At 35.5% G+C, this 12,138-nt stretch overlaps 1 long non-coding RNA gene across 1 annotated transcript; it reads right to left on the bottom strand.

Moving 5' to 3' along the window:
* Window positions 1-4,435: 4,435 nt before the first annotated feature.
* LOC148276922 (uncharacterized) lies at window positions 4,436-7,189 on the bottom strand. The gene is made up of 2 exons (XR_015823631.1): window positions 7,058-7,189; window positions 4,436-4,643 (listed from the first exon to the last, which is right to left on the bottom strand). It is a non-coding gene; the product is annotated as an uncharacterized LOC148276922 (long non-coding RNA).
* Between the last annotated feature and the right edge of the window lie 4,949 nt (window positions 7,190-12,138).

Raw genomic sequence — 12,138 nt, 5'->3', positions numbered from 1 at the left:
AAAAAATATTGTAGCCGTCGATTTTTTTAAGTTCTTGCTGGCTTATTATGAACTATTTCGTAAATAGCCGGATTTTATTCAGGTTCGTGTCAGCGGAGGAAGTAGGAAGAAATTCTGGAAAAACCGGTTAAAAACTCTTTTTTTCTGTGGATTCGCCCACTGACATATTTAATGATGGGATAATCGAAATATTTAGATAATCGAAATACAAGCATTCGAGACATGCAAATAATCGAATGTAAATATCGAATTAATCGTTTTTTTTAACCGTGAAATGTCAGAAAACGGCAAAAAAATAAAAATACATTATTTATTGTGTATGCGGACAATTGGTAGAATTCCATATTCTCCTAGAGTTTGTTTGAAAATGTCCTAACAAGACGAAACACGTCACAATATTTACCCGTATTTTCCCGTCACACGCGAAGTAATTTCAAAATAGAATTAAAATCAGCTCGATAATACGACACACAAAAATGTGAAAAGTTGTCAGTGTTTCATCATCCCTTTCCGCACCTATTGGTGCATAGGACACTGCATTGGTATACCAATCGCAGCGTATCTTGATCACTTTTGTTACATGACGGCAAGGTCTTACGCTTCAGGTACCGGTCCAGGGACTATGGAATATTCTAGTGTAAAAACACCCATTTAAATAATATTTCATATCAACCATCCCAGGTTGCAATTCAAACTTGCCTCAAGCTTGTATCAAGTTTGAAGTATCAAGAGTTCAAGCTTGACCCAAGTTTGAGATTGCAACTCTGTAAACTTGAGGCAAGTTAAAAGCAAACTTCCAAGTTACCATCCAACAAACTTGTATGATGTTTGTTTTTTTTACAAAAACTTGCATGTTTGTTTTTTACAAAAAACAAACCTCATGCAAGTTTGGATTTATTTAGCAAAAAAAAACAAAAAACAAAAAATACAAAAAAAAATTTAAAAAAAGAGGAAAAAAAAATTAAATAAATAAAAGGAAAAAAAGGAAAAAAACAAAAAACACGAAGCTTCTTAAAAATATTAATATTAAATAAAATATCTTGTTTTTATTACTCCGTATATTTATTTTGAATAATTAATAAAAATTACGGGCTATTTTTGCCAAGAAAGTCAGATAATGTGATGTCAGATGATGTGATGTCAAATAATTCATGTCAATTGACTGGAGATCAGAGTCCAGTGCATTCCTTTGTCTCTCAACTCTGAAACAAATAATAAAACTGTTTTATGACTTACTAGCTTTTTGACTAGCGGGATTTCTCGTGGTAAAAAGTATCCGATATTCAAATCAAAATATGTTGCAACAGAGGGAAAACATTTTGGGAAGGAAATATGGAAGTCTAGGTATTTACTGGGCTTATGACATGTGTATGTTTAGACATAGGCAGAATGCCAGTTAGAGAGCTGAAACCTTCATTTATGCGGGTGAGATTCATCTAATTGAATTATTTCACCTGCATACTAGGCAACGCCTGAAAATGTTATTTTTTCAATTTCTATACTTAACTTCACAAACATAAACAGATGAAAGAATTGAAGGAATATAGATGTTCAAATATGGGCAGAATGGTGAATGTTACACAGTGTGTAAAGTGGCCACTTAAACCAGCCAATGACAGGTCATAAGCCCTGTAGATGCCTAGACTTCTATATTACCTTCTCTTAAATATTCTTCATCTCTGTTGAAATATGTTAATAAATTAATTGAATTGAATTGAATCTGTCTGCCTCTTAGGTACAGAGACTTAAGCGATAATTTTATCAAAATCATTGTTTAAATTTAGCGAGTACTTTTGGATAAAAATCACGCAAAAGAAAATTGACCGGAGATCAGTCGCTCTCATAGTGTACTGGTTATTGCGTTTGCCAGGCAGTAAATAATTTTGTAAAACAATAAATATCAATCCACGGTATTGTATTTTATCATGCCGTGTAGATTTTTGTCGTGGTGTGAAACGGGCCGATCATGCAATATCACGCAGTGGGCTCGTGGTTTGCACGTGCGCAGCGGTCCAGTCTCCGTGAATGCACGGTAGTCGGCCAATGATCAGCCCCAAGGGATCGAAATACTATCGTTATCTCATGGACGGAGTAAGGCTTGAAAGGGCTTCAACGTCCAGAGATCTCGGGGTGTTGTTTGATACTCAGTTATCTTTTAATCTTCATGTAGTTAATCTATGTAATGACTCCCTTAAAATGCTTGGTTTTGTTCTTAGAAATGCCAAGATCTTTTCTAACACTCAGATTATGAGGACATTGTATAATTCCTTGGTAAGAAGTCGTTTGGAGTTTAGTTTCATTATTTGGTCGCCACATGAGACTCGATACTCTTTGATGGTGGAGAGAGTGCAGAAAAAATTTCTGCGCTATCTGTACCTAAAAGAGTGTGGATATTATCCTCGGCTCTTCCCAACCGACTTTTTACCGGGGACGCTAGGCCATCAGTTATTATGGAGGAGGAGGGACGTTCATTTGGGTGTTCACTTTTTCCAGGTGATCGGTGGTCGCATACATAACTCAGAAATTCTGATGGATGTAGGTCTGTTCGTACCTGATAACTATCTTCGACAAAGACAGCACCGATTGTTTTACTTACTGCGATGCAGAACCAACCTGCCAATGGTTATGCCGGTTGGTAGAGCAATCTTGCTACTTAATCGCATCACCTCGGATGTCGACATATTTCACGACAGTGGGCCTTCCCTTAGGAAAGCACTTTCTAACTTTTAATTTTTCTTTTTACATTTTGTTATATTATTTTAAAAACATAACTATCTACTGTAATTTGTGATCTATTATTGTATTTAGAATGAATTGGGTCTTTTTTCTGTAATGTTCTAAATATCTGAATAAATAAATGAAATAAATAAATGAAAAATAAGCAAATTTTAGTTATGAAAATAATTTTATTATAACATAATAGTATTTATTATATACAATATTGTAAAAGCACTCTTTTAAAATATCTCATATTAATTAGGTTAAATACACATTAGCCCATTGACATATACATTATAGATAAGACACATCACTGCAGCGAATAAAATGACATTTTAATTCGTGGGTAATTGCCTTTCCTGCCATCATTCGCCAACGGACTTTCGTCGTGATCAGATGCTGCGCAGTAATATGATGAAATAGACGAAAAAATGCTTTGATACTGCATCAAGTCAAATGTTAGCTTTTCTTATGTCCTCTCAGATGCGTGTTCCGGCAAAATGTGAATATCTACGCAGAATTTAATACATTTTGATAAGGCCGCCTCTTGTTTTTCTGTTCTAGTCTGATCAGGCAAGCTCCGAAGCCATTCCTCAAAAAGAGGTCTACACAAAGTATTAATTTATTAATTCACAATTTAATTTAATTCGCCGACCTCATGGTGGGTGGCGCGTGTGCCTACCGTGCGAGAGGTCTCAGGTTCGATTTCCGACATGGTTGATATGAAAAATACTAAAATTATTATGACAATAAAATTTTGTTATTAGCGTTACACAATTGTTATCCTTTTACAAGAACACTACTACAGTTTCAGGAGAGCACTCCTCCCATCGACGGGTGATATAAAAGTGGAGTGCTCTCCTGAAACTGTAGTAATGTTCTTGTAAAATAATAAAAATTGTGTAACACTAATAACAAAGTTTAATTTTCAAAATAATTTATAATGAAGTGTTAGGAAGTGAATGCCAAATCAATTAACAATATTATGAAAAATATTTATTTAAATGGTGTTTTCACACTGGAATATTTCATAGTCCCTGGACTAGTATCTGAAGTGTAAGACTGATCATCTTATCTTATGCTCGTTGTATGTCAGTTTGTAGTCCAAAACGACTCCGAAATCTCTGATGGACTTAACTACACCAATTTTGGAGTTTCCTATTAGGTACTCGAAGGAAATCGGTTGTTTTGTTCTATGAAATGACATTAATTTGCATTTTTTGCGATGTTCCATCGTTACTGGGACAAGTAAAATTCCATATTCCGACTTGTAGGTTAAGAAATAATGAAGTAATGTTCATTGATCAGCATAGAACAAACTATGGCCTTAATTCTCCAATGACCCGTCTTTGTCGTATTGTTAACTCGAGACAAGATCTGGACTTTTCTGGTTTAAGTTTACAGCGATTTAAACGAGCACTAAATAAATTGACAAATTACAACAGGGATGAAGAATACCTTAGAAAAGGGAATATGGAAGTCTAGGCATTTACAGGGCTTATGACCTGTCATTGGCTGGTTTAAGTGGCAACTTTACACACTGTAACATTCACCATTTTGCCTATGTTTGAATATCCATATTTCTTCAATTCTTCCATTTGTTGATTTTAGTGAAGTCAAAGAGCTGAAACCTTTATTGTTGTGAAGACATCCATCTGACTGAATTATTTCCCATACTAGGCAACGCCTGAAAACAATTTTCCAATTTTTAAACTTCTTCTTGGACCAGTTGGTTTTGCTTAGTATGTGAAATTATTCAGTCAGATGGATCTCTTCACAACAATAAAGGTTTCAGCTCTTTAAATTCACTAAAATCAACAAATGGAAGAAATATGCATGTTCAAACATAGGCAAAATGGTGAATGTTACACAGTGTGCAAAGTGGCCACTTAAACCAGCCAATGACAGGTAAGTCCTGTAAATACCTAGACTTCCATATTCCCTTTTCTAAGGTGTTCTTCATCCCTGTTGTAATTTATTGATCTTAATGACTCCCGAGGGATATGAAATCCAGTCTTTTGTCTACAAACATTTGGACAAACTCAAATATTGCACTAAATAAATAGTCCAGATCTTGTCTTGATGTCCCTTATGTTTGTCAATGCTGCTTTTCTTTTTTTTAAACGTTTTTAACTATTATTTTATTGTAAAATTAAAACCCTATAAATTGTATAAATGGACAATGTCCGTCAAAAAATAAACAATAAATGATAGTATAAAATCAACTTCTTATTTTAAGAACGAGGGTATCAAGAAATAAATATAATATGGCGTTTTCATCATACACGACGACATTTGTCTGCTCATGTCTGATCGTGACTGAAGTCCGTCAGAGAATGAAAGCGAGGAAGGTGTCTATTTGATCACATATCGCGGGGTAAATACTACAAAATCAGCATTTTTTGTGAGCCGAGTTCCCCACTAAAACCACATTCTTTTGTTCTTCTGAATGCTACAAAAAGTAAGTCACGCATTACCTACAACATTTGCGGTCAAAGATTTTACTAAATGTTATTAAATATTTGTATATTTATTTATATACTAGCGGACCCGACAGACCTTGGCTTGCCTGCTATTATCTTGGAAAAATACTTTTTATTGATAAGTAGGTACCTGGGTACTTGTTTGTGATTACATTCCAGTAATTCCCGTATAAAACAAAATACGCAGCAGCGTTGGGAGGATCATTACCGCGCTTCGTCTACAGGTAAAATCACTAAAATGTTTTTCCCAACGCTGGCTGATGCGGCAAACTTCCGTCATCATCACCAAAGTGCTTTCGAAACGACCCAAATTTTTACCGGACACGGAGCTATGAGAAGCTACCTATACAGGTTTAAATTGAGGAATGATGACTATTGTCCACGCGATGATATTTCTTCACAGAGTATCGAACATCTGTTATTTCAGTGCCCATTTTTCAGTTTGCAACGCCATAATCTTGAAGCAGAATGCAGGAAAGATGGAATATCCTTAACAGATACTGTAGTAAAAAGTAGTTATCACGCGCCATTGTTCTTGAACTTTGCAACAATGGTGATTGGACTCATAAAGGTAATAAACCAAAATCAGTGATCGAACATCCCATTTCCAAGACAAACAAAAACGATTTTTTCCGAGTACCTTAGCCTTGTACGTGACACCTAAGGCTACAAAATACAGGGGTCCAAATATATAAAAAAAAAAATTAAAAATATTAAATTCCAAAACTAAAAATTGTTCATATTCAAATATTGAATTTAAGTAGATGCCTAGGTACTTGCTTATGGTTAAATTCAAAAACATAAAATAAATATTTTTCAAATATGGCATTCCTTTTGCGAACGTCAAACTCCGGTTTTCTCACCAACAGAGGGGTGTACTTATGTAGGAAAACGATTTTTAAAAATGTATTGAATTTAACATTATTTTAGTATTACCAAAAATCCAGAAACAAGAAATAAATGTGCAGAAGTTATAAGGAATTTAAGGAAAGAATCTGATTGAGATCTACAAAAAACAAATGCCGTTTGTAAACATTCAAGAACAAACTTTTTTAAAATGCAACACACATCTTTCCATTTTTTTGTAAATGCATTCTCCGAGAATGCAACCCCGGTAGATCGATGAACCGAACATTTATGCTCCTTACTTCTTTTTTACATATTAGATTGAAGATTTTAATATCTACGAACACGCACAGCGCAAAGATCTTCTTTGCTTCTTCTACAAGCTTCTTTGTCAAGGTTTACGTAACTAATGAATTGATTCATTTTATATCTATCGTGTTCACTAAATACTACACGTGGACACAATAAATCGAAATAGACGAAGAAGCTTGTTTGCTTTGAAACCGGTCGGTGAAAAATAAAAATTAGTGGTTAAAAACAAAGTTTAAATTTATTTCAACAGAGAGGGAAAAAGTTTTCGAGTAGGGAATATGGAAGTCTAGGCATTTACAGGGCTTATGACCTGTCATTGGCTGGTTTAAGTGGCCACTTTACACACTGTGTAACATTCACCATTCCGCCCATGTTTGAACATAACTCCCTAGGGAGGAAATACAGCCAGTCTGCAAGCATTTGGACATAATCAAACATTGTTGAATTACTACCTGGTAAAAGAAGAAGTATAAAAATTGGAAAATTGTTTCCAGGCGTTGCCTAGTAGGTGATTTGGTTCAGCCGGATGAATCTCACCCACGTGATAAAGGTTTCAGCTCTTTCACTTCACAAAAGTCAACAGATGGAAGAGTTGAGGAAATGTGGATGTTCAAACATGGGCAGAATGGTGAATGTTACACAGTGTGTAAAGTGGCCACTTAAACCAGCCAATGACAGGTCATAAGCCCTGTAAATGCCTAGACTTCCATATTCCCTTCTCGAAAACTTTTTCCCTCTCTGTTGAAATAAATTTAAATATGAACAACTCCCTAGGGAGGAAATCCAGCCAGTCTGCAAGCATTTGGACATAATCAAACATTGTTGAAAAACAAAGTTGTTTTATTTATTTTATTATACTGATTTTATATAATTATATTGATTTATATGTCAAGCATTGTATTAAAAAAATCATTAACATGCCAGATACGAATGATTTTTCGTGTGCCAATATAAATCACTCCTTAGACGTCACTACAAAGTTATGTCGTCACTTTTGCTGACAACTGTCATTCTAATCCAGCTATATTTTAAGGACTATAGTACAATTTTTTAATTAAACTTATTGTACATAATATTAATTGTTATTGCAGATTGGCAATTTCTAACCAAGCGATAAAATAAAAAGCTGAAGACATACAAAAATAGAAATAACTTTGTTTATAAATTAAGTGGTTATATACAAATATTTAATAACATTTAATACTAATACATTGTGTTTTTTAGTAAGTAACTCAAATATGCTGATGTTAAAGTTACTAAGTTGTAGTAATCACCCAACAATCCCATATAAATTAAACAATTAAACCCCTAAAATATTAAGTTAAATTTAGTATAAATTCATCGCCTTTATAATATTAAAAAAAAATAAAATTGCTTATCTGCCATCGGCTGGGTTAAGTGACACTTAACCTGTGTACTAGAGTGGGCCGATAATTTTTTTTTCGAAATGAAAGGGGTCTCAAAAGTTGCCTTTTGGATTACTCTGATTGTAATATTCAATTTAAAACAATATCTTATTGATATTCGTTTTAAAATGGCAAAATCGTATGATTTCCTAATTTTGCGTTTGTTTTTCCCGACTACAGCCTTAAATAAGAAAATCAGTCCAATTAAATGTTATAATGTGCATTAAGCCTCATTAAATAAGCATCTGAGGGCACTCGACGGAATCAGTTCCGTGGAGTGTAAACTTTTTGCATTTCGGTAGTTTTAAAACGAGTTCGAATTTGTAATGTGATTAAGTTATATCTTTACTAACAAAAAATAATTTTATCAATATAGATAATTAACAAAATGTTCAGACAGTGATAAACTTCAAACCTCGGTTGAGAGCCAAAAGTAGTATGGAATATTTTTTTAAATAATTTTTACGTTAAATGTGATCCAAAATGCAACTTTTTAGACCCCTTTCACTTTGATGTTTAAAAAAATAAAACATTTCATACATCATTGGCCCACTCCACTGTGTACTATTCACAAATGGCATTTTTCAGTTCTCTCTGCAAACCTATTGAAGGCAAAGTGAACTAATTGACATTTCAAAAGTAAAGTAAACTCATTGCATTCATGTCGTTGTAATAATCCGAAAATCTTTTTTAAGAAAATAATTGACAAACGAACAACGAACAAGAGTTCGTTTGTCAAAGCCACTGACAACTCCCGATTTCGTGTACTTCAAACAGATTAAAGTTAGTGATGCAAAAATTGAAGAGAGAATATTTGTGGGTACACAAATACAATCACTAAAGCGCGATGAAAAGTTTGAGGAACTGCCAAATGCAGCATGGCAAGCATTAACAAATGTTTGAGTTCCCGAGTCAGAATGTTTGAATATCGTGCAGTTAAGAATAGACAAAGTATGAAAATTATAAATGCCCGTATCTTGGAAACCTTATATGACGGAGAAAACACAACCAGAATCACATGTTTTTCTTTCCGAGACAAAAAGTTTTTTGTTACTACTACCATCACGCCATTTCTCCGTAGGGGTAGGCAGAGAGAATGAACCGCCACACACGTCTATCCTGGCATGCATTTTTAGCTTCTTCCACATTCATGCATCTTGTCATGCATGCCCTTCGATTCTGTCTATTCTGTTTATTTTTGCCATTCTTTCGTCGTCCATTCGTTCTACGTGACCAAACCATCTCAGAGACCCTTTCCAGATCTTATCAATTATACTTGACTCAGATTTACACTCTCGCCTGATTTCATCATTCGTAACCCTGTCACACATCGATTTCCAACACATTCGTCTAAGAGATCGCATTTCAACCGCGTTCACTCGGCTTTCATCCTTCCTCTGCCAGTTCCATATTTCACTTAAGTGTCGGGACTAAAACTCCGTGGTACACTGCCAATTTAGCTTCGATTGACATAGTTTCATTAGCAATTACTGCGCTTAGTGCGCCGTTCATTTTATTTCCCGCATTCACTCTCCTTTCAACATCTTTTTCTACTCTTCCATCTCTTGAAAACATGCTTCCCAGATACACAAATTCTTCTATTTGTTTTTTTGTTGCCCAGAGCAATAAGCGTTAGAAAGTGTATGAATGGAAAAAAAAGCAAGGTCTGTATGGAAAGACTGATGCTCGAAATCCCCTGACTCTGTCAAACCGAATCCTCGAAATGGTCGAGAGTTTCAAATACCCGGGAGTATATGTTACGGAAAATGGCAGCTTTCAACAAGAACCGGGAGTGCGGCTAGGAGTAGCAGGTGCCACATTCAACAGTATGAAGACTGTCTGGAGATCGGATATTTATTCAGTAAAAACCAAATGTCGCCTTTATAACGCCTGTATGACACCTATTCTCTACGGATGCGAATCATGGCACCTCACTAGGGCCCAAAACAGCAAAATTCTGAGTTTTGAGAATAGGTGTCTCAGAAGAATCTCGGGTGTGCGGTGGTTTGACTTTGTGGGAATGAAGTAATAAGAGAACGGACGCAGCAAACTCCGGTGACAACTGTCGTCAATACGGTCGGCTAGGCCATATACTGCGGATGCCTCCCGAGAGCCCAGACCACGCTCGCCTACTTTGCAAGGCATCGGGTTCTCGACGTCCTGGACGTCCACTAGGGTGAGCCGAAATTTTTTTTTTCGAATTTTGAAATACAGGGGTCTAAAAAGTTGCCTTTTGGATTACTCAGAATGCAAAAAATATCAAAAAAAATATTCGATACTACTTTTGGCCCCCACAACCAGAGCTTGAAGTTTTCGAAAAATCGTTTTTTTCGCTAAACCGGCTGACATTTTGTATTTAAGTAAGAAAATCAGTCCAATTAAATATTATAATGTGCATTAAACCTTATTAAATAAGAATCTAAGGGCGTGAGTTGCACTTTGTTTTGTAATAAATGGGTAGCATTGTTTTAATAGGCCATTGTTTTCGTCAATATTAGCCAGGCGCTCAACGGAATCAGTTCCGCGGAGTGTAAACTTTTTGCATTTCGGTAGTTTTAAAACGTGTTCGAATTTGTAATGTGATTAAGTTATTTCTTTACTAACAAAAAATAATTTTATCAATATAGATAATTAACAAAATGTTCAGACAGTGATAAACTTCAAACCTCGGTTGAGAGCCAAAAGTAGTATGGAATATTTTTTTTAATAATCTTTACGTTAAATGTGATCCAAAATGCAACTTTTTAGACCCCTTTCACTTTGATGTCTAAAAAATAAAAAACCTCATACATCATCGGCCCACTCTAACGTCCACGGCTGACTGTTCGTCGGCAGTTTATGGCAGAACTTCGGGACGAGAACCTGACTTGGGATGACGCAGAGTCGCAGCCGATAGAGATGCACGGAGGCTCTTTGTGGATGGAATGTGGGAGCCAGGGAGCGGACATGGAATGATGATGTATGCAAAGACGGTAATTTGGCATTCCATCCTCTGCCTATCCTAAGGGGAAATGGCACGATGGTTTACAATATATTTGTTTATCGTCTAACTATATTTCTTAAAATGTACGCTGTTTGGAACATTGTGAAATGCATGTAAAGTTTAAAAATATTAAAAAAATAAAATGAAGAAAGAAAAACGACCCAATAATCTATATTGCCCGTATTACAATGAAAAGTTAACAGCTATGTTTGAGTACGTCCTAATGCTTGCAGACTGGCTGGATTTCCTCCCTAGGGAGTACTTCATATTAAAATTTGTTGCAACAGAGAGGGAAAACATTTTTCAGAAGGGAATATGGAAGTCTAGGCATTTACAGGGCTTATTTTTACATTTACATTTTTACATTTTTTTTTTGCACCACAACAGGCCAGGAGGCCTAATTACAGTGGTGAATTACATCACAGAGCACCCAGGCTTGAGAAAAATCACATTTTAATTTTTGTGTTCTCACCGGGAATCGAACCCGGAACCTTCGGTGCGTGAGTCAAGCGTCTTGACCACTACACCACGGAGGCCGCCGTTATGACCTGTCATTGGCTGGTTTAAGTGGTAAATTCCATATTCCCTTCTCAAAAATATTTTCCCTCTCTGTTGAAATAAATTTTAATATGAACAACTCCCTAGGGAGGAAATCCTGCCAGTCTGCAAGCATTTGGACATCTTCAAACATTGTTGAATTACTACCTGGTAAAAGAAGAAGTATAAAAATTGGAAAATTGTTTTCAGACGTTGCCTAGTAGGTGATTTGGTTCAGCCGGATGAATCTCACCCCCGTGATGAAGATTTCGGCTCTTTTACTTCACAACAGTCAACAGATGGAAGAGTTGAGGAAATGTGGATGTTTAGACATGGGCAGAATGGTGAATGTTACACAGTGTGTAAAGTGGCCACTTAAACCAGCCAATGACAGGTCATAAGCCCTGTAAATGCCTAGACTCCCAAAAATTCTTCTTCTCAAAAATGTTTCCCCTCTCTGTTGCAACAAATTTAAAAATAAAATCAGCTTTAAAACTAAAAAAATGGGTGAGATTCATCCGGCTGAACCAAATCACCTACTAGGCAACGCCTGAAAACAATTTTCCAATTTTTATACTTCTTCTTTTACCAGGTAGTAATTCAACAATGTTTGAGTATGTCCAAATGCTTGCAGACTGGCAGGATTTCCATATTAAAATTTATTTCAACAGAGAGGGAAAACATTTTTGAGAAGGGAATATGGAATTTACCACTTAAACCAGCCAATGACAGGTCATAAGCCCTGTAAATGCCTAGACTTCCATATTCCCTTCTCGAAAATGTTTTCCCTCTCTGTTGAAATTAATTTAAAGGTTGAAAACAAATCATCCACGTTTTTATACAGATTATTTAA

This window comes from Micrasema longulum, unplaced genomic scaffold (genome assembly GCF_059751315.1).
Source record: "Micrasema longulum isolate JH-2025_06_02 unplaced genomic scaffold, ASM5975131v1 h1tg001127l, whole genome shotgun sequence".
Classification (NCBI taxonomy): domain Eukaryota; kingdom Metazoa; phylum Arthropoda; class Insecta; order Trichoptera; family Brachycentridae; genus Micrasema; species Micrasema longulum.
Note: the sequence above shows the minus strand (reverse complement) of the source record. Positions and strands in the feature narration are given on the sequence as shown.